At 67.2% G+C, this 18,894-nt stretch overlaps 1 long non-coding RNA gene across 1 annotated transcript in view; it reads left to right on the top strand.

Annotated features, from left to right (window-relative positions):
* Window positions 1-2,628, top strand: part of LOC121818464 (uncharacterized) — a 70,457-nt gene extending 67,829 nt beyond the window's left edge. The window contains exon 11 of the long non-coding RNA XR_009599057.1: window positions 2,515-2,628. This is a non-coding gene — a long non-coding RNA (uncharacterized LOC121818464). The remainder of the gene's footprint in view (window positions 1-2,514) is intronic.
* Window positions 2,629-18,894: the final 16,266 nt, after the last annotated feature.

The raw sequence follows: 18,894 nt of genomic DNA, 5'->3' as shown, positions 1-18,894 counted from the left end.
GTCCTGGTGCGTATTTGATTGCTAAGTTATAAAATGTATGAGATAGATGTGATCCATCAATGGCGACTGGATAAGTGGTGGAGAGGTATTTTGGTGATGCAAGAGATTTAAATGACGTGTAGGTGCATACGCATGTGGATAATGGGTCTTGGATCCATGTTTGAAACCTTACAGCCTCGTCTTTTGTTATGCATGGGAAGTGTCAAAAATGAAGAAGATGGGGTAGGTACTTCAAGGGCAGTAGGGCTGAGCCGCAACTCTGAGTGGGTTAGGGTTAGGATGTGGATGGGGGTCGGGTTAGGGTAGGGTAAAGGTTAGAGTTCGTGGAACAGCCCTCCGACTTGTTAGGGTGAGGGGTGAGGTGAGGCTGGGGTGGGAGGAGGAGGGCAGGCCCCAGGGTGAGGTTAGGCTCAGGAGGAGGCTGAGGAGCAGGTGAGGCAGAGCTGGGGGCCCAGGGTGAGCCTGTGGGGTGTGTGGGGTGCGGGCCAGGGACCCAGGGAGCCTTCAGGGTGAGGTCTGGGCGGCCAGCAACTGCTGGAGGAGCCCTGCACTAGCCCTTCCCTTCCCTTCACAGAGCTCTTCCTGCTGGAGCCCTTGGCAGTGTGGAAGCCACCGGCCCCTAAGGCCTCCCAAAGGACGCCTGGGGCCTAGGTGCAAAGGCAATGCAGGAGTGGAGCTGAGGCCAGGAAGGCGCCAGTGGCGTCTCCCAGCCGCGCGCAAAGGCTGCTCCTTCCTGGGTAGGAAGCCTAGCTGTGAGGCAAGTCTGGGCAAGGTTCGCCCAGGGCAGAGCAGCCTCGCACCAGGAACTCTGCCTGATCGGGCCTCTGAGCAGAGCTGGAGCTCTGCCATCCTGGGGCGCACTCGGCTCCAGCCAAGTAGGGCTTGAGCCAAAACGAGGCTGGGCTGCCTCTTCTTCCCTCGAGGAGGCTCGCCTCCCGCCAGCTGTTCACTCGGCTTCCAGGTGGGCGCTCTGCGCCTCCTGCAGGTCTAGGATCAGGGGCTGCTTCCCCTGAGCTGGGGCTGTGGGCGGGAGCCCAGGCACGCAGGTGCAGGACCCAACCACCTGCACACGTCTCTGCTGGAGAGGAGAGCGCTAGGGAACCTACGTGTGTGAGGGCAGCTACTGGGCGCCCAGGAGTCAGACTCCGGGTGTGTGGGGCTGCAGAGCCCAGCCAGGGACCCTGGGGAGCCTGGTGCACTCCGTGCAGCGCTGAGTCTGGGCGACCAAGCAACGGCTGGAGGAGACCTGCACTAGCCCTTCCCTTCCCTCACACAGAGCTCTTCCTGCTGGAGCCATTGGCAGTGTGCAACCCACCGGCCCCTAAGCCATCCCCAAGGACGCCTGGTGCAAAGGCAAGGCAGGAGCAGAGCTGAGGTCAGGAAGGCGCCAGTGGCATCTCCCAGCCGCGCGGAGCCTGCTCCTTCCTTGGCAGGAAGCCTAGCTGTGAGGCAAGTCAGGGCAAGGCTCGGCCAGGGCAGAGCAGCCTCGAGCCAGGAACTCTGCCAGATCGGGCCTCTGAGCAGAGCTGGAGCTCTGCCGTCCTGGAGCGCACTCGGATCCAGCCAAGTAGGGCTTGAGCCACACGCGGCTGGGCTGCCTCTTCTTCCTTCGAGGAGGCTCGCCTCCCGCCAGCTGTTCACTCGGCTTCCAGGTGGGGCGATCTGCGCCTCCTGCAGGTCTTGGCTCAGGGGCTGCTTGCCTGAGCTGGGGCTGTGGGCGGGAGCCAAGGCACGCAGGGGAAGGCCCCAAACAGCTGCACACGTCTCTGCTGGGGAGGAGAGCGCTAGGGAAGCTACGTGTGTAAGGCAGCTGCTGGGCACCCAGGAGTCAGCCTCCAGGTGTTCGGGCTGCAGACCCCAGCCAGGGTCCCTGGGAGCCTGGTGCACTCCGTGCAGCGCTGAGTCTGGGCGGCCAGCAACCGCTGGAGGAGCCCTGCACTACCCTTCCTTCCTCACACAGAGCTCTTCCTGCTGGAGCCCTTGGCAGTGTGCAAGCCACCGGCCCTAAGCCCTCCCAAAGGACACCGGGGCCTAGGTGCAAAGGCGAGGCAGGAGCGGAGCTGAGGTCAGGAAGGCGCCAGTGGCGTCTCCCAGCCGCGCGCAGCCTGCTCCTTCCTGGGCAGGAAGCCTAGCTGTGAGGCAAGTCTGGGCAAGGCTCGCCCAGGGCAGAGCAGCCTCGCGCCAGCAACTCTGCCAGATCGGGCCTCTGAGCAGTGCTGGAGCTCTGCCGTCCTGGAGGCACACTCGGCTCCAGCCAAGTAGGACTTGAGCCAAACGAGGCTGGACTGCCTCTTCTTCCCTCGAGGAGGCTCGCCTCCCGCCAGCTCTTCACTCGGCTACCAGGTGGGGCGCTCTGCGCCTCCTGCGGGTCTTGACTCAGGGGCTGCTTGCCCTGAGCTGGGGCTGTGGGCGGGAGCCCAGGCACGCAGGGCAGGCCCCACCAGCTGCACGCGTCTCTGCTGGGGAGGAGAGCGCTAGGAAGCTACGTGTGTGAGGCAGCTGCTGGGCGCCCAGGAGTCAGCCTCCGGGTGTGCGGGGCTGCAGACCCCAGCCAGGGACCCTGGGAGCCTGGTGCACTCCGTGCAGCGCTGAGTCTGGGCGGCCAAGCAACCGCTGGAGAGCCCTGCACTAGCCCTTCCTTCCCTAGCACAGAGCTCTTCCTCCTGGAGCCCTTGGCAGTGTGCAAGACACGGCCCTAAGCCCTCCCAAAGGAAGCTGGGGCCTAGGTTCAAAGGCAAGGCAGGAGCGGAGCTGAGGCCAGGAAGGCGCCAGTGGCATCTCCCAGCCTCGCAGCCGGCTCCTTCCTGGGCAGGAAGCCTAGCAGCGAGGCAAGTCTGGGCAAGGCTCGCCCAGGGCAGAGCAGCCTCGCGCCAGCAACTCTGCCAGATCGGGCCTCTGAGCAGAGCTGGAGCTCTGCCGTCCTGGAGGCGCACTCGGCTCCAGCCAAGTAGGGCTTGAGCCAAACGAGGCTGGGCTGCCTCTTCTTCCCTCGAGGAGGCTCGCCTCCCGCCAGCTGTTCACTCGGCTTCCAGGTGGGGCGCTCTCGCCTCCTGCAGGTCTTGGCTCAGGGGCTGCTTGCCCTGAGCTGGGGCTGTGGGCGGGAGCCCAGGCACGCAGGGGCAGGCCCCAACCAGCTGCACACGTCTCTGCTGGGGAGGAGGCGCTAGGGAAGCTACGTGTGTGAGGCAGCTGCTGGGCGCCCAGGAGTCAGCCTCCGGGTGTGCGGGGCTGCAGACCAGCCAGGGGCCCTGGGAGCCTGGTGCACTCCGTCGGCGCTGAGTCTGGGCGGCCAAGCAACCGCTGGAGGAGCCCTGCACTAGCCCTTCCTTCCCTCTCACAGAGCTCTTCCTGCTGGAACCCTTGGCAGTGTGCAAGCCACCGGCCCTAAGCCCCTCCCTAAGGACGCCTGGGGCCTAGGTGCAAAGGCGAGGCAGGAGCGGAGCTGAGGCCAGGAAGGCGCCAGTGGCGTCTCCCAGCCTCGCGCAGCCTGCTTCTTCCTGGGCAGGAAGCCTAGCTGTGAGGCAAGTCTGGGCAAGGCTCGCCCAGGGCAGAGCAGCCTCGCGCCAGCAACTCTGCCAGATCGGGCCTCTGAGCAGAGCTGGAGCTCTGCCGTCCTGGAGGCGCACTCGGCTCCAGCCAAGTAGGGCTTGAGCCAAACGAGGCTGGGCTGCCTCTTCCCTCGAGGAGGCTCGCCTCCCCGCCAGCCGTTCACTCGGCTTCCAGGTGGGGGCGCTCTGCGCCTCCTGCAGGTCTTGGCTCAGGGGCTGCTTGCCCTGAGCTGGGGCTGTGGGCGGGAGCCCAGGCACGCAGGGGCAGGCCCCAACCAGCTGCACACGTCTCTGCTGGGGAGGAGAGCGCTAGGGAAGCTACGTGTGTGAGGCAGCTGCTGGGCGCCCAGGGAGTCAGCCTCCGGGTGTGCGGGGCTGCAGACCCCAGCCAGGGGCCCTGGGAGCCTGGTGCACTCCGTTCGGCGCTGAGTCTGGGCGGCCAAGCAACCGCTGGAGGAGCCCTGCACTAGCCCTTTCCTTCGCTCACAGAGGGCTCTTCCTGCTGGAGCCCTTGGCAGTGTGCAAGCCACCGGCCCTAAGCCCTCCCAAAGGACGCCTGGGGCCTAGGTGCAAAGGCAAGGCAGGAGCGGAGCTGAGGCCATGAAGGCGCCAGTGGCGTCTCCCAGCCTCGCGCAGCCTGCTCCTTCCTGGGCAGGAAGCCTAGCAGTGAGGCAAGTCTGGGCAAGGCTCGACCAGGGCAGAGTAGCCTCGCGCCAGCAACTCTGCCAGATCGGGCCTCTGAGCAGAGCTGGAGCTCTGCCGTCCTGGAGGCGCACTCGGCTCCAGCCAAGTAGGGCTTGAGCCAAACGAGGCTGGGCTGCCTCTTCTTCCCTCGAGGAGGCTCGCCTCCCCGCCAGCTGTTCACTCGGCTTCCAGGTGGGGGCCCTCTGCGCCTACTGCAGGTCTTGGCTCAGGGCTGCTTGCCCTGAGCTGGGGTTGTGGGCGGGAGCCCAGGCACACAGGGGCAGGCCCCAAGCAGCTGCACACGTCTCTGCTGGGGAGGAGAGCGCTAGGAAGCTACGTGTGTGAGGCAGCTGCTGGGCGCCCAGGGAGTCAGCCTCCGGGTGTGCGGGCTGCAGACCCCAGCCAGGGCCCTGGGAGCCTGGTGCACTCTGTGCAGCGCTGAGTCTGGGCGGCCAAGCAACCGCTGGAGGAGCCCTGCACTAGCCCTTCCCCTTCCTCGCACAGAGGTCTTCCTGCTGGAGCCCTTGGCAGTGTGCAAGCCACGGCCCCTAAGCCCTCCCCAAGGACGCCTGGGGCCTAGGTGCAAAGGCAAGGCAGGAGCGGAGCTGAGGTCAGGAAGGCGCCAGTGGCGTCTCCCAGCCGCGCGCAGCCTGCTCCTTCCTGGGCAGGAAGCCTAGCAGCTAGGCAAGTCTGGGCAAGGCTCGCCCAGGGCAGAGCAGCCTCGCGCCAGCAACTCTGCCAGATCGGGCCTCTGAGCAGAGCTGGAGCTCTGCCGTCCTGGAGGCGCACTCGGCTCCAGCCAAGTAGGGCTTGAGCCAAAACGAGGCTGGGCTGCCTCTTCTTCCCTCGAGGAGGCTCGCCTCCCGCCAGCTGTTCACTCGGCTTCCAGGTGGGGGCGCTCTGCGCCTCCTGCAGGTCTTGGCTCAGGGCTGCTTGCCCTGAGCTGGGGCTGTGGGCGGGAGCCCAGGCACGCAGGGGCAGGCCCCAACCAGCTGCACACGTCTCTGCTGGGGAGGAGAGCGCTAGGAAATCTACGTGTGTGAGGCAGCTGCTGGGCGCCCAGGGAGTCAGCCTCCGGGTGTGTGGGGCTGCAGACCCCAGCCAGGGACCCTGGGAGCCTGGTGCACTCCGTGCAGCGCTGAGTCTGGGCGGCCAAGCAACGGCTGGAGGAGCCCTGCACTAGCCCTTTCCTTCCTCACACAGAGCTCTTCCTGCTGGAGCCCTTGGCAGTGTGCAAGCCACCGGCCCTAAGCCCTCCCAAAGGACGCCTAGGGCCTAGGTGCAAAGGCAAGGCAGGAGCGGAGCTGAGGTCAGGAAGGCGCCAGTGGCGTCTCCCAGCCGCGCAGCCTGCTCCTTCCTGGGAAGGAAGCCTAGCTGTGAGGCAAGTCTGGGTAAGGCTCGCCCAGGGCAGAGCAGCCTCGCGCCAGCAACTCTGCCAGATCGGGCCTCTGAGCAGAGCTGGAGCTCTGCCGTCCTGGAGGCGCACTCGGCTCCAGCCAAGTAGGGCTTGAGCCAAACGAGGCTGGGCTGCCTCTTCTTCCCTCCAGGAGGCTCGCCTCCCCGCCAGCTGTTCACTCGGCTTCCAGGTGGGGGCGCTCTCCGCCTCCTGCAGGTCTTGGCTCAGGGGCTGCTTGCCCTGAGCTGGGGCTTGGGCGGGAGCCCAGGCACGCAGGTGCAGGCCCCAACCAGCTGCACACGTCTATGCTGGGGAGGAGAGCGCTAGGGAAGCTACGTGTGTGAGGCAGCTGCTGGCGCCCAGGGAGTCAGCCTCCAGGTGTGTGGGGCTGCAGACCCCAGCCAGGGACCCTGGGAGCCTGGTGCACTCCGTGCAGCGCTGAGTCTGGGCGGCCAAGCAACGGCTGGAGGAGCCCTGCACTAGCCCTTCCCTCACACAGAGCTCTTCCTGCTGGAGCCCTTGGCAGTGTGCAAGCCACCGTCCCCTAAGCCCTCCCCAAGGACGCCTGGGACCTAGGTGCAAAGGCAAGGCAGGAGCGGAGCTGAGGTCAGGAAGGCGCCAGTGGCGTCTCCCAGCCGCGCGCAGCCTGCTCCTTCCTGGGAAGGAAGCCTAGCTGTGAGGCAAGTCTGGGCAAGGCTCGCCCAGGGCAGAGCAGCCTCGCGCCAGCAACTCTGCCAGATCGGGCCTCTGAGCAGAGCTGGAGCTCTGCCGTCCTGGAGGCGCACTCGGCTCCAGCCAAGTAGGGCTTGAGCCAAACGAGGCTGGGCTGCCTCTTCTTCCCTCGAGGAGGCTCGCCTCCCGCCAGCCGTTCACTCGGCTTCCAGGTGGGGCGCTCTGCGCCTCCTGCAGGTCTTGGCTCAGGGGCTGCTTGCCTGAGCTGGGGCTGTGGGCGGGAGCCCAGGCACGCAGGGGCAGGCCCCAACCAGCTGCACACGTCTCTGCTGGGGAGAGCGCTAGGAAGCTACGTGTGTGAGGCAGCTGCTGGGCGCCCAGGAGTCAGCCTCCGGGTGTGTGGGGCTGCAGACCCCAGCCAGGGACCCTGGGAGCCTGGTGCACTCCGTGCAGCGCTGAGTCTGGGCGGCCAAGCAACGGCTGGAGGAGCCCTGCACTAGCCCTTTCCTTCGCTCACACAGAGCTCTTCCTGCTGGAGCCCTTGGCAGTGTGCAAGCCACCGTCCCCTAAGCCCTCCCCAAGGACGCCTGGGGCCTAGGTGCAAAGGCAAGGCAGGAGCGGTGCTGAGGTCAGGAAGGCGCCAGTGGCGTCTCCCAGCCGCGCGCAGCCTGCTCCTTCCTGGGAAGGAAGCCTAGCTGTGAGGCAAGTCTGGGCAAGGCTCGCCCAGGGCAGAGCAGCCTCGCGCCAGCAACTCTGCCAGATCGGGCCTCTGAGCAGAGCTGGAGCTCTGCCGTCCTGGAGGCGCACTCGGCTCCAGCCAAGTAGGGCTTGAGCCAAACGAGGCTGGGCTGCCTCTTCTTCCCTCGAGGAGGCTCGCCTCCCCGCCAGCTGTTCACTCGGCTTCCAGGTGGGGCGCTCTGCGCCTCCTGCAGGTCTTGGCTCAGGGGCTGCTTGCCCTGAGCTGGGGCTGTGGGCGGGAGCCCAGGCACGCAGGGGCAGGCCCCAACCAGCTGCACACGTCTCTGCTGGGGAGGAGAGCGCTAGGAAGCTACGTGTGTGAGGCAGCTGCTGGGCGCCCAGGAGTCAGCCTCCGGGTGTGTGGGGCTGCAGACCCCAGCCAGGGACCCTGGGAGCCTGGTGCACTCCGTGCAGCGCTGAGTCTGGGCGGCCAAGCAACGGCTGGAGGAGCCCTGCACTAGCCCTTTCCTTCGCTCACACAGAGCTCTTCCTGCTGGAGCCCTTGGCAGTGTGCAAGCCACCGTCCACTAAGCCCTCCCCAAGGACGCCTGGGGCCTAGGTGCAAAGGCAAGGCAGGAGCGGAGCTGAGGTCAGGAAGGCGCCAGTGGCGTCTCCCAGCCGCGCGCAGCCTGCTCCTTCCTGGGAAGGAAGCCTAGCTGTGAGGCAAGTCTGGGCGAGGCTCGCCCAGGGCAGAGCAGCCTCGCGCCAGCAACTCTGCCAGATCGGGCCTCTGAGCAGAGCTGGAGCTCTGCCGTCCTGGAGCGCACTCGGCTCCAGCCAAGTAGGGCTTGAGCCAAACGAGGCTGGGCTGCCTCTTCTTCCCTCGAGGAGGCTCGCCTCCCGCCAGCCGTTCACTCGGCTTCCAGGTGGGGCGCTCTGCGCCTCCTGCAGGTCTTGGCTCAGGGGCTGCTTGCCTGAGCTGGGGCTGTGGGCGGGAGCCCAGGCACGCAGGGGCAGGCCCCAACCAGCTGCACACGTCTCTGCTGGGGAGGAGCGCTAGGAAGCTACGTGTGTGAGGCAGCTGCTGGGCGCCCAGGAGTCAGCCTCCGGGTGTGTGGGGCTGCAGACCCCAGCCAGGGACCCTGGGAGCCTGGTGCGCTCCGTGGAGCGCTGAGTCTGGGCGGCCAAGCAACGGCTGGAGGCGCCCTGCACTAGCCCTTCCTTCGCTCACACAGAGCTCTTCCTGCTGGAGCCCTTGGCAGTGTGCAAGCCACCGTCCCTAAGCCCTCCCCAAGGACGCCTGGGGCCTAGGTGCAAAGGCAAGGCAGGAGCGGAGCTGAGGTCAGGAAGGCGCCAGTGGCGTCTCCCAGCCGCGCGCAGCCTGCTCCTTCCTGGGAAGGAAGCCTAGCTGTGAGGCAAGTCTGGGCAAGGCTCGCCCAGGGCAGAGCAGCCTCGCGCCAGCAACTCTGCCAGATCGGGCCTCTGAGCAGAGCTGGAGCTCTGCCGTCCTGGAGGCGCACTCGGCTCCAGCCAAGTAGGGCTTGAGCCAAACGAGGCTGGGCTGCCTCTTCTTCCCTCGAGGAGGCTCGCCTCCCGCCTGTTCACTCGGCTTCCAGGTGGGGCGCTCTGCGCCTCCTGCAGGTCTTGGCTCAGGGGCTGCTTGCCTGAGCTGGGGCTGTGGGCGGGAGCCCAGGCACGCAGGGGCAGGCCCCAACCAGCTGCACACGTCGCTGCTGGGGAGGAGAGCGCTAGGAAGCTACGTGTGTGAGGCAGCTGCTGGGCGCCCAGGAGTCAGCCTCCGGGTGTGTGGGGCTGCAGACCCCAGCCAGGGACCCTGGGAGCCTGGTGCACTCCGTGCAGCGCTGAGTCTGGGCGGCCAAGCAACGGCTGGAGGAGCCCTGCACTAGCCCTTCCCTTCGCTCACACAGAGCTCTTCCTGCTGGAGCCCTTGGCAGTGTGCAAGCCACCGTCCCCTAAGCCCTCCCCAAGGACGCCTGGGGCCTAGGTGCAAAGGCAAGGCAGGAGCGGAGCTGAGGTCAGGAAGGCGCCAGTGGCGTCTCCCAGCCGCGCGCAGCCTGCTCCTTCCTGGGAAGGAAGCCTAGCTGTGAGGCAAGTCTGGGCAAGGCTCGCCCAGGGCAGAGCAGCCTCGCGCCAGCAACTCTGCCAGATCGGGCCTCTGAGCAGGGCTGGAGCTCTGCCGTCCTGGAGCGCACTCGGCTCCAGCCAAGTAGGGCTTGAGCCAAAACGAGGCTGGGCTGCCTCTTCTTCCCTCGAGGAGGCTCGCCTCCCGCCAGCTGTTCACTCGGCTTCCAGGTGGGGGCGCTCTGAGCCTCCTGCCGGTCTTGGCTCAGGGGCTGCTTGCCCTGAGCTGGGGCTGTGGGCGGGAGCCCAGGCAGGCAGGGGCAGGCCCCAACCAGCTGCACACGTCTCTGCTGGGGAGGAGAGCGCTAGGGAAGCTACGTGTGTGAGGCAGCTGCTGGGCGCCCAGGAAGTCAGCCTCCGGGTGTGTGGGGCTGCAGACCCCAGCCAGGGACCCTGGGAGCCTGGTGCACTCCGTGCAGCGCTGAGTCTGGGCGGCCAAGCAACGGCTGGAGGAGCCCTGCACTAGCCCTTCCTTCGCTCACACAGAGCTCTTCCTGCTGGAGCCCTTGGCAGTGTGCAAGCCACCGTCCCCTAAGCCCTCCCCAAGGACGCCTGGGGCCTAGGTGCAAAGGCAAGGCAGGAGCGGAGCTGAGGTCAGGAAGGCGCCAGTGGCGTCTCCCAGCCGCGCGCAGCCTGCTCCTTCCTGGGAAGGAAGCCTAGCTGTGAGGCAAGTCTGGGCAAGGCTCGCCCAGGGCAGAGCAGCCTCGCGCCAGCAACTCTGCCAGATCGGGCCTCTGAGCAGAGCTGGAGCTCTGCCGTCCTGGAGGCGCACTCGGCTCCAGCCAAGTAGGGCTTGAGCCAAACGAGGCTGGGCTGCCTCTTCTTCCCTCGAGGAGGCTCGCCTCCCGCCAGCTGTTCACTCGGCTTCCAGGTGGGGCGCTCTGCGCCTCCTGCAGATCTTAGCTCAGGGGCTGCTTGCCCTGAGCTGGGGCTGTGGGCGGGAGCCCAGGCACGCAGGGGCAGGCCCCAACCAGCTGCACACGTCTCTGCTGGGGAGGAGAGCGCTAGGAAGCTACGTGTGTGAGGCAGCTGCTGGGCGCCCAGGAGTCAGCCTCCGGGTGTGTGGGGCTGCAGACCCCAGCCAGGGACCCTGGGAGCCTGGTGCACTCCGTGCAGCGCTGAGTCTGGGCGGCCAAGCAACGGCTGGAGGAGCCCTGCACTAGCCCTTTCCTTCGCTCACACAGAGCTCTTCCTGCTGGAGCCCTTGGCAGTGTGCAAGCCACCGTCCCTAAGCCCTCCCCAAGGACGCCTGGGGCCTAGGTGCAAAGGCAAGGCAGGAGCGGAGCTGAGGTCAGGAAGGCGCCAGTGGCGTCTCCCAGCCGCGCGCAGCCTGCTCCTTCCTGGGAAGGAAGCCTAGCTGTGAGGCAAGTCTGGGCAAGGCTCGCCCAGGGCAGAGCAGCCTCGCGCCAGCAACTCTGCCAGATCGGGCCTCTGAGCAGAGCTGGAGCTCTGCCGTCCTGGAGGCGCACTCGGCTCCAGCCAAGTAGGGCTTGAGCCAAACGAGGCTGGGCTGCCTCTTCTTCCTCGAGGAGGCTCGCCTCCCGCCAGCCGTTCACTCGGCTTCCAGGTGGGGGCGCTCTGCGCCTCCTGCAGATCTTAGCTCAGGGGCTGCTTGCCCTGAGCTGGGGCTGTGGGGCGGGAGCCCAGGCACGCAGGGGCAGGCCCCAACCAGCTGCACACGTCTCTGCTGGGGAGGAGCGCTAGGAAGCTACGTGTGTGAGGCAGCTGCTGGGCGCCCAGGGAGTCAGCCTCCGGGTGTGTGGGGCTGCAGACCCCAGCCAGGGACCCTGGGAGCCTGGTGCACTCCGTGCAGCGCTGAGTCTGGGCGGCCAAGCAACGGCTGGAGGAGCCCTGCACTAGCCCTTTCCTTCGTTCACACAGAGCTCTTCCTGCTGGAGCCCTTGGCAGTGTGCAAGCCACCGTCCCTAAGCCCTCCCCAAGGACGCCTGGGGCCTAGGTGCAAAGGCAAGGCAGGAGCGGAGCTGAGGTCAGGAAGGCGCCAGTGGCGTCTCCCAGCCGCGCGCAGCCTGCTCCTTCCTGGGAAGGAAGCCTAGCTGTGAGGCAAGTCTGGGCAAGGCTCGCCCAGGGCAGAGCAGCCTCGCGCCAGCAACTCTGCCAGATCGGGCCTCTGAGCAGAGCTGGAGCTCTGCCGTCCTGGAGCGCACTCGGCTCCAGCCAAGTAGGGCTTGAGCCAAACGAGGCTGGGCTGCCTCTTCTTCCCTCGAGGAGGCTCGCCTCCCCGCCAGCCGTTCACTCGGCTTCCAGGTGGGGGCGCTCTGCGCCTCCTGCAGATCTTAGCTCAGGGGCTGCTTGCCCTGAGCTGGGGCTGTGGGCGGGAGCCCAGGCACGCAGGGGCAGGCCCCAACCAGCTGCACACGTCTCTGCTGGGGAGGAGAGCGCTAGGAAGCTACGTGTGTGAGGCAGCTGCTGGGCGCCCAGGGAGTCAGCCTCCGGGTGTGGGGCTGCAGACCCCAGCCAGGGACCCTGGGAGCCTGGTGCACTCCGTGCAGCGCTGAGTCTGGGCGGCCAAGCAACGGCTGGAGGAGCCCTGCACTAGCCCTTTCCTTCGCTCACACAGAGCTCTTCCTGCTGGAGCCCTTGGCAGTGTGCAAGCCACCGTCCCTAAGCCCTCCCCAAGGACGCCTGGGGCCTAGGTGCAAAGGCAAGGCAGGAGCGGAGCTGAGGTCAGGAAGGCGCCAGTGGCGTCTCCCAGCCGCGCGCAGCCTGCTCCTTCCTGGGAAGGAAGCCTAGCTGTGAGGCAAGTCTGGGCAAGGCTCGCCCAGGGCAGAGCAGCCTCGCGCCAGCAACTCTGCCAGATCGGGCCTCTGAGCAGAGCTGGAGCTCTGCCGTCCTGGAGGCGCACTCGGCTCCAGCCAAGTAGGGCTTGAGCCAAACGAGGCTGGGCTGCCTCTTCTTCCCTCGAGGAGGCTCGCCTCCCGCCAGCTGTTCACTCGGCTTCCAGGTGGGGCGCTCTGCGCCTCCTGCAGGTCTTGGCTCAGGGGCTGCTTGCCTGAGCTGGGGCTGTGGGCGGGAGCCCAGGCACGCAGGGGCAGGCCCCAACCAGCTGCACACGTCTCTGCTGGGGAGGAGCGCTAGGAAGCTACGTGTGTGAGGCAGCTGCTGGGCGCCCAGGAGTCAGCCTCCGGGTGTGTGGGGCTGCAGACCCCAGCCAGGGACCCTGGGAGCCTGGTGCACTCCGTGCAGCGCTGAGTCTGGGCGGCCAAGCAACGGCTGGAGGAGCCCTGCACTAGCCCTTTCCTTCGCTCACACAGAGCTCTTCCTGCTGGAGCCCTTGGCAGTGTGCAAGCCACCGGCCCTAAGCCCTCCCCAAGGACGCCTGGGGCCTAGGTGCAAAGGCAAGGCAGGAGAGGAGCTGAGGTCAGGAAGGCGCCAGTGGCGTCTCCCAGCCGCGCGCAGCCTGCTCCTTCCTGGGAAGGAAGCCTAGCTGTGAGGCAAGTCTGGGCAAGGCTCGCCCAGGGCAGAGCAGCCTCGCGCCAGCAAGTCTGCCAGATCGGGCCTCTGAGCAGAGCTGGAGCTCTGCCGTCCTGGAGCGCACTCGGCTCCAGCCAAGTAGGGCTTGAGCCAAACGAGGCTGGGCTGCCTCTTCTTCCCTCGAGGAGGCTCGCCTCCCGCCAGCTGTTCACTCGGCTTCCAGGTGAGGGCGCTCTGCGCCTCCTGCAGGTCTTGGCTCAGGGGCTGCTTGCCCTGAGCAGGGGCTGTGGGCGGGAGCCCAGGCACGCAGGGGCAGGCCCCAACCAGCTGCACACGTCTCTGATGGGGAGGAGAGCGCTAGGGAAGCTACGTGTGTGAGGCAGCTGCTGGGCGCCCAGGAGTCAGCCTCCGGGTGTGTGGGGCTGCAGACCCCAGCCAGGGACCCTGGGAGCCTGGTGCACTCCGTGCAGCGCTGAGTCTGGGCGGCCAAGCAACGGCTGGAGGAGCCCTGCACTAGCCCTTCCTTCGCTCACACAGAGCTCTTCCTGCTGGAGCCCTTGGCAGTGCGCAAGCCACCGGCCCCTAAGCCCTCCCAAAGGACGCGTGGGGCCTAGGTGCAAAGGCAAGGCAGGAGCGGAGCTGAGGTCAGGAAGGCTCCAGTGGCGTCTCCCAGCCGCGCGCAGCCTGCTCCTTCCTGGGAAGGAAGCCTAGCTGTGAGGCAAGTCTGGGCAAGGCTCGCCCAGGGCAGAGCAGCCTCGCACCAGCAACTCTGCCAGATCGGGCCTCTGAGCAGAGCTGGAGCTCTGCCGTCCTGGAGGCGCACTCGGCTCCAGCCAAGTAGGGCTTGAGCCAAACGAGGTTGGGCTGCCTCTTCTTCCCTCGAGGAGGCTCGCCTCCCCGCCAGCCGTTCACTCGGCTTCCAGGTGGGGGCGCTCTGCGCCTCCTGCAGATCTTAGCTCAGGGGCTGCTTGCCGTGAGCTGGGCCTGTGGGCGGGAGCCCAGGCACGCAGGGGCAGGCCCCAACCAGCTGCACACGTCTCTGCTGGGGAGGAGAGCGCTAGGGAAGCTACGTGTGTGAGGCAGCTGCTGGACGCCCAAGGAGTCAGCCTCCGGGTGTGTGGGGCTGCAGACCCCAGCCAGGGACCCTGGGAGCCTGGTGCACTCCGTGCAGCGCTGAGTCTGGGCGGCCAAGCAACGGCTGGAGGAGCCCTGCACTAGCCCTTTCCTTCGCTCACACAGAGCTCTTCCTGCTGGAGCCCTTGGCAGTGTGCAAGCCACCGTCCCTAAGCCCTCCCCAAGGACGCCTGTGGCCTAGGTGCAAAGGCAAGGCAGGAGCGGAGCTGAGGTCAGGAAGGCGCCAGTGGCGTCTCCCAGCCGCGCGCAGCCTGCTCCTTCCTGGGAAGGAAGCCTAGCTGTGAGGCAAGTCTGGGCAAGGCTCGCCCAGGGCAGAGCAGCCTCGCGCCAGCAACTCTGCCAGATCGGGCCTCTGAGCAGAGCTGGAGCTCTGCCGTCCTGGAGGCGCACTCGGCTCCAGCCAAGTAGGGCTTGAGCCAAACGAGGCTGGGCTGCCTCTTCTTCCCTCGAGGAGGCTCGCCTCCCCGCCAGCTGTTCACTCGGCTTAAAGGTGGGTCGCTCTGCGCCTCCTGCAGGTCTTGGCTCAGGGGCTGCTTGCCCTGAGCTGGGGCTGTGGGCGGGAGCCCAGGCACGCAGGGGCAGGCCCCAACCAGCTGCACACGTCTCTGCTGGGGAGGAGAGCGCTAGGGAAGCTACGTGTGTGAGGCAGCTGCTGGGGCGCCCAGGAGTCAGCCTCCGGGTGTGTGGGGCTGCAGACCCCAGCCAGGGACCCTGGGAGCCTGGTGCACTCCGTGCAGCGCTGAGTCTGGGCGGCCAAGCAACGGCTGGAGGAGCCCTGCACTAGCCCTTTCCTTCGCTCACACAGAGCTCTTCCTGCTGGAGCCCTTGGCAGTGTGCAAGCCACCGTCCCCTAAGCCCTCCCCAAGGAAGCCTGGGGCCTAGGTGCAAAGGCAAGGCAGGAGCGGAGCTGAGGTCAGGAAGGCGCCAGTGGCGTCTCCCAGCCGCGCGCAGCCTGCTCCTTCCTGGGAAGGAAGCCTAGCTGTGAGGCAAGTCTGGGCAAGGCTCGCCCAGGGCAGAGCAGCCTCGCGCCAGCAACTCTGCCAGATCGGGCCTCTGAGCAGAGCTGGAGCTCTGCCGTCCTGGAGGCGCACTCGGCTCCAGCCAAGTAGGGCTTGAGCCAAACGAGGCTGGGCTGCCTCTTCTTCCCTCGAGGAGGCTCGCCTCCCCGCCAGCCGTTCACTCGGCTTCCAGGTGGGGGCGCTCTGCGCCTCCTGCAGGTCTTGGCTCAGGGGCTGCTTGCCCTGAGCTGGGGCTGTGGGCGGGAGCCCAGGCACGCAGGGGCAGGCCCCAACCAGCTGCACACGTCTCTGCTGGGGAGGAGCGCTAGGAAGCTACGTGTGTGAGGCAGCTGCTGGGCGCCCAGGAGTCAGCCTCCGGGTGTGTGGGGCTGCAGACCCCAGCCAGGGACCCTGGGAGCCTGGTGCACTCCGTGCAGCGTTGAGTCTGGGCGGCCAAGCAACGGCTGGAGTAGCCCTGCACTAGCCCTTCCTTCGCTCACACAGAGCTCTTCCTGCTGGAGCCCTTGGCAGTGTGCAAGCCACCGTCCCTAAGCCCTCCCCAAGGACGCCTGGGGCCTAGGTGCAAAGGCAAGGCAGGAGCGGAGCTGAGGTCAGGAAGGCGCCAGTGGCGTCTCCCAGCCGCGCGCAGCCTGCTCCTTCCTGGGAAGGAAGCCTAGCTGTGAGGCAAGTCTGGGCAAGGCTCGCCCAGGGCAGAGCAGCCTCGCGCCAGCAACTCTGCCAGATCGGGCCTCTGAGCAGAGCTGGAGCTCTGCCGTCCTGGAGCGCACTCGGCTCCAGCCAAGTAGGGCTTGAGCCAAACGAGGCTGGGCTGCCTCTTCTTCCCTCGAGGAGGCTCGCCTCCCGCCAGCTGTTCACTCGGCTTCCAGGTGGGGCGCTCTGCGCCTCCTGCAGGTCTTGGCTCAGGGGCTGCTTGCCTGAGCTGGGGCTGTGGGCGGGAGCCCAGGCACGCAGGGGCAGGCCCCAACCAGCTGCACACGTCTCTGCTGGGGAGGAGGCGCTAGGAAGCTACGTGTGTGAGGCAGCTGCTGGGCGCCCAGGAGTCAGCCTCCGGGTGTGTGGGGCTGCAGACCCCAGCCAGGGACCCTGGGAGCCTGGTGCACTCCGTGCAGCGCTGAGTCTGGGCGGCCAAGCAACGGCTGGAGGAGCCCTGCACTAGCCCTTTCCTTCGCTCACACAGAGCTCTTCCTGCTGGAGCCCTTGGCAGTGTGCAAGCCACCGTCCCTAAGCCCTCCCCAAGGACGCCTGGGGCCTAGGTGCAAAGGCAAGGCAGGATCGGAGCTGAGGTCAGGAAGGCGCCAGTGGCGTCTCCCAGCCGCGCGCAGCCTGCTCCTTCCTGGGAAGGAAGCCTAGCTGTGAGGCAAGTCTGGGCAAGGCTCGCCCAGGGCAGAGCAGCCTCGCGCCAGCAACTCTGCCAGATCGGGCCTCTGAGCAGAGCTGGAGCTCTGCCGTCCTGGAGGCGCACTCGGCTCCAGCCAAGTAGGGCTTGAGCCAAACGAGGCTGGGCTGCCTCTTCTTCCCTCGAGGAGGCTCGCCTCCCCGCCAGCCGTTCACTCGGCTTCCAGGTGGGGCGCTCTGCGCCTCCTGCAGGTCTTGGCTCAGGGGCTGCTTGCCTGAGCTGGGGCTGTGGGCGGGAGCCCAGGCACGCAGGGGCAGGCCCCAACCAGCTGCACACGTCTCTGCTGGGGAGGAGAGCGCTAGGAAGCTACGTGTGTGAGGCAGCTGCTGGGCGCCCAGGAGTCAGCCTCCGGGTGTGTGGGGCTGCAGACCCCAGCCAGGGACCCTGGGAGCCTGGTGCACTCCGTGCAGCGCTGAGTCTGGGCGGCCAAGCAACGGCTGGAGGAGCCCTGCACTAGCCCTTTCCTTCGCTCACACAGAGCTCTTCCTGCTGGAGCCCTTGGCAGTGTGCAAGCCACCGTCCCTAAGCCCTCCCCAAGGACGCCTGGGGCCTAGGTGCAAAGGCAAGGCAGGAGCGGAGCTGAGGTCAGGAAGGCGCCAGTGGCGTCCCCCAGCCTCGCGCAGCCTGCTCCTTCCTGGGAAGGAAGCCTAGCTGTGAGGCAAGTCTGGGCAAGGCTCGCCCAGGGCAGAGCAGCCTCGCGCCAGCAACTCTGCCAGATCGGGCCTCTGAGCAGGGCTGGAGCTCTGCCGTCCTGGAGGCGCACTCGGCTCCAGCCAAGTAGGGCTTGAGCCAAACGAGGCTGGGCTGCCTCTTCTTCCCTCGAGGAGGCTCGCCTCCCCGCCAGCCGTTCACTCGGCTTCCAGGTGGGTGCGCTCTGCGCCTCCTGCAGATCTTGGCTCAGGGGCTGCTTGCCTGAGCTGGGGCTGTGGGCGGGAGCCCAGGCACGCAGGGGCAGGCCCCAACCAGCTGCACACGTCTCTGCTGGGGAGGAGAGCGCTAGGAAGCTACGTGTGTGAGGCAGCTGCTGGGCGCCCAGGGAGTCAGCCTCCGGGTGTGTGGGGCTGCAGACCCCAGCCAGGGACCCTGGGAGCCTGGTGCACTCCGTGCAGCGCTGAGTCTGGGCGGCCAAGCAACGGCTGGAGGAGCCCTGCACTAGCCCTTTCCTTCGCTCACACAGAGCTCTTCCTGCTGGAGCCCTTGGCAGTGTGCAAGCCACCGTCCCCTAAGCCCTCCCCAAGGACGCCTGGGGCCTAGGTGCAAAGGCAAGGCAGGAGCGGAGCTGAGGTCAGGAAGGCACCAGTGGCGTCTCCCAGCCGCGCGCAGCCTGCTCCTTCCTGGGAAGGAAGCCTAGCTGTGAGGCAAGTCTGGGCAAGGCTCGCCCAGGGCAGAGCAGCCTCCCGCCAGCAACTCTGCCAGATCGGGCCTCTGAGCAGAGCTGGAGCTCTGCCGTCCTGGAGCGCACTCGGCTCCAGCCAACTAGGGCTTGAGCCAAACGAGGCTGCGCTGCCTCTTCTTCCCTCGAGGAGGCTCGCCTCCCCGCCAGCTGTTCACTCGGCTTAAAGGTGGGTCGCTCTGCGCCTCCTGCAGGTCTTGGCTCAGGGGCTGCTTGCCCTGAGCTGGGGCTGTGGGCGGGAGCCCAGGCACGCAGGGCAGGCCCCAACCAGCTGCACACGTCTCTGCTGGGGAGGAGAGTGCTAGGGAAGCTACGTGTGTGAGGCAGCTGCTAGGCACCCAGGAGTCAGCCTCCGGGTGTGTGGGGCTGCAGACCCCAGCCAGGGACCCTGGGAGCCTGGTGCACTCCGTGCAGCGCTGAGTCTGAGCGGCCAAGCAACGGCTGGAGGAGCCCTGCACTAGCCCTTTCCTTCGCTCACACAGAGCTCTTCCTGCTGGAGCCCTTGGCAGTGTGCAAGCCACCGTCCCCTAAGCCCTCCCCAAGGACGCCTGGGGCCTAGGTGCAAAGGCAAGGCAGGAGCGGAGCTGAGGTCAGGAAGGCGCCAGTGGCGTCTCCCAGCCGCGCGCAGCCTGCTCCTTCCTGGGAAGGAAGCCTAGCTGTGAGGCAAGTCTGGGCAAGGCTCGCCCAGGGCAGAGCAGCCTCGCGCCAGCAACTCTGCCAGATCGGGCCTCTGAGCAGAGCTGGAGCTCTGCCGTCCTGGAGGCGCACTCGGCTCCAGCCAAGTAGGGCTTGAGCCAAACGAGGCTGGGCTGCCTCTTCTTCCCTCGAGGAGGCTCGCCTCCCGCCAGCCGTTCACTCGGCTTCCAGGTGGGGGCGCTCTGCGCCTCCTGCAGGTCTTGGCTCAGGGGCTGCTTGCCCTGAGCTGGGGCTCTGGGAGGGAGCCCAGGCACGCAGGGGCAGGCCCCAACCAGCTGCAAAGCGTCTCTGCTGGGGAGGAGAGCGCTAGGAAGCTACGTGTGTGAGGCAGCTGCTGGGCGCCCAGGAGTCAGCCTCCGGGTGTGTGGGGCTGCAGACCCCAGCCAGGGACCCTGGGAGCCTGGTGCACTCCGTGCAGCGCTGAGTCTGGGCGGCCAAGCAACGGCTGGAGGAGCCCTGCACTAGCCCCTTCCTTCACACAGAGCTCTTCCTGCTGGAGCCCTTGGCAGTGTGCAAGCCACCGTCCCTAAGCCCTCCCCAAGGACGCCTGGGGCCTAGGTGCAAAGGCAAGGCAGGAGCGGAGCTGAGGTCAGGAAGGCGCCAGTGGCGTCCCCCAGCCGCGCGCAGCCTGCTCCTTCCTGGGAAGGAAGCCTAGCTGTGAGGCAAGTCTGGGCAAGGCTCGCCCAGGGCAGAGCAGCCTCGCG

The sequence above is a fragment of the Ovis aries genome, unplaced genomic scaffold (assembly GCF_016772045.2).
Source record: "Ovis aries strain OAR_USU_Benz2616 breed Rambouillet unplaced genomic scaffold, ARS-UI_Ramb_v3.0 scaffold_111, whole genome shotgun sequence".
NCBI lineage: Eukaryota > Metazoa > Chordata > Mammalia > Artiodactyla > Bovidae > Ovis > Ovis aries.
Note: the sequence above shows the minus strand (reverse complement) of the source record. Positions and strands in the feature narration are given on the sequence as shown.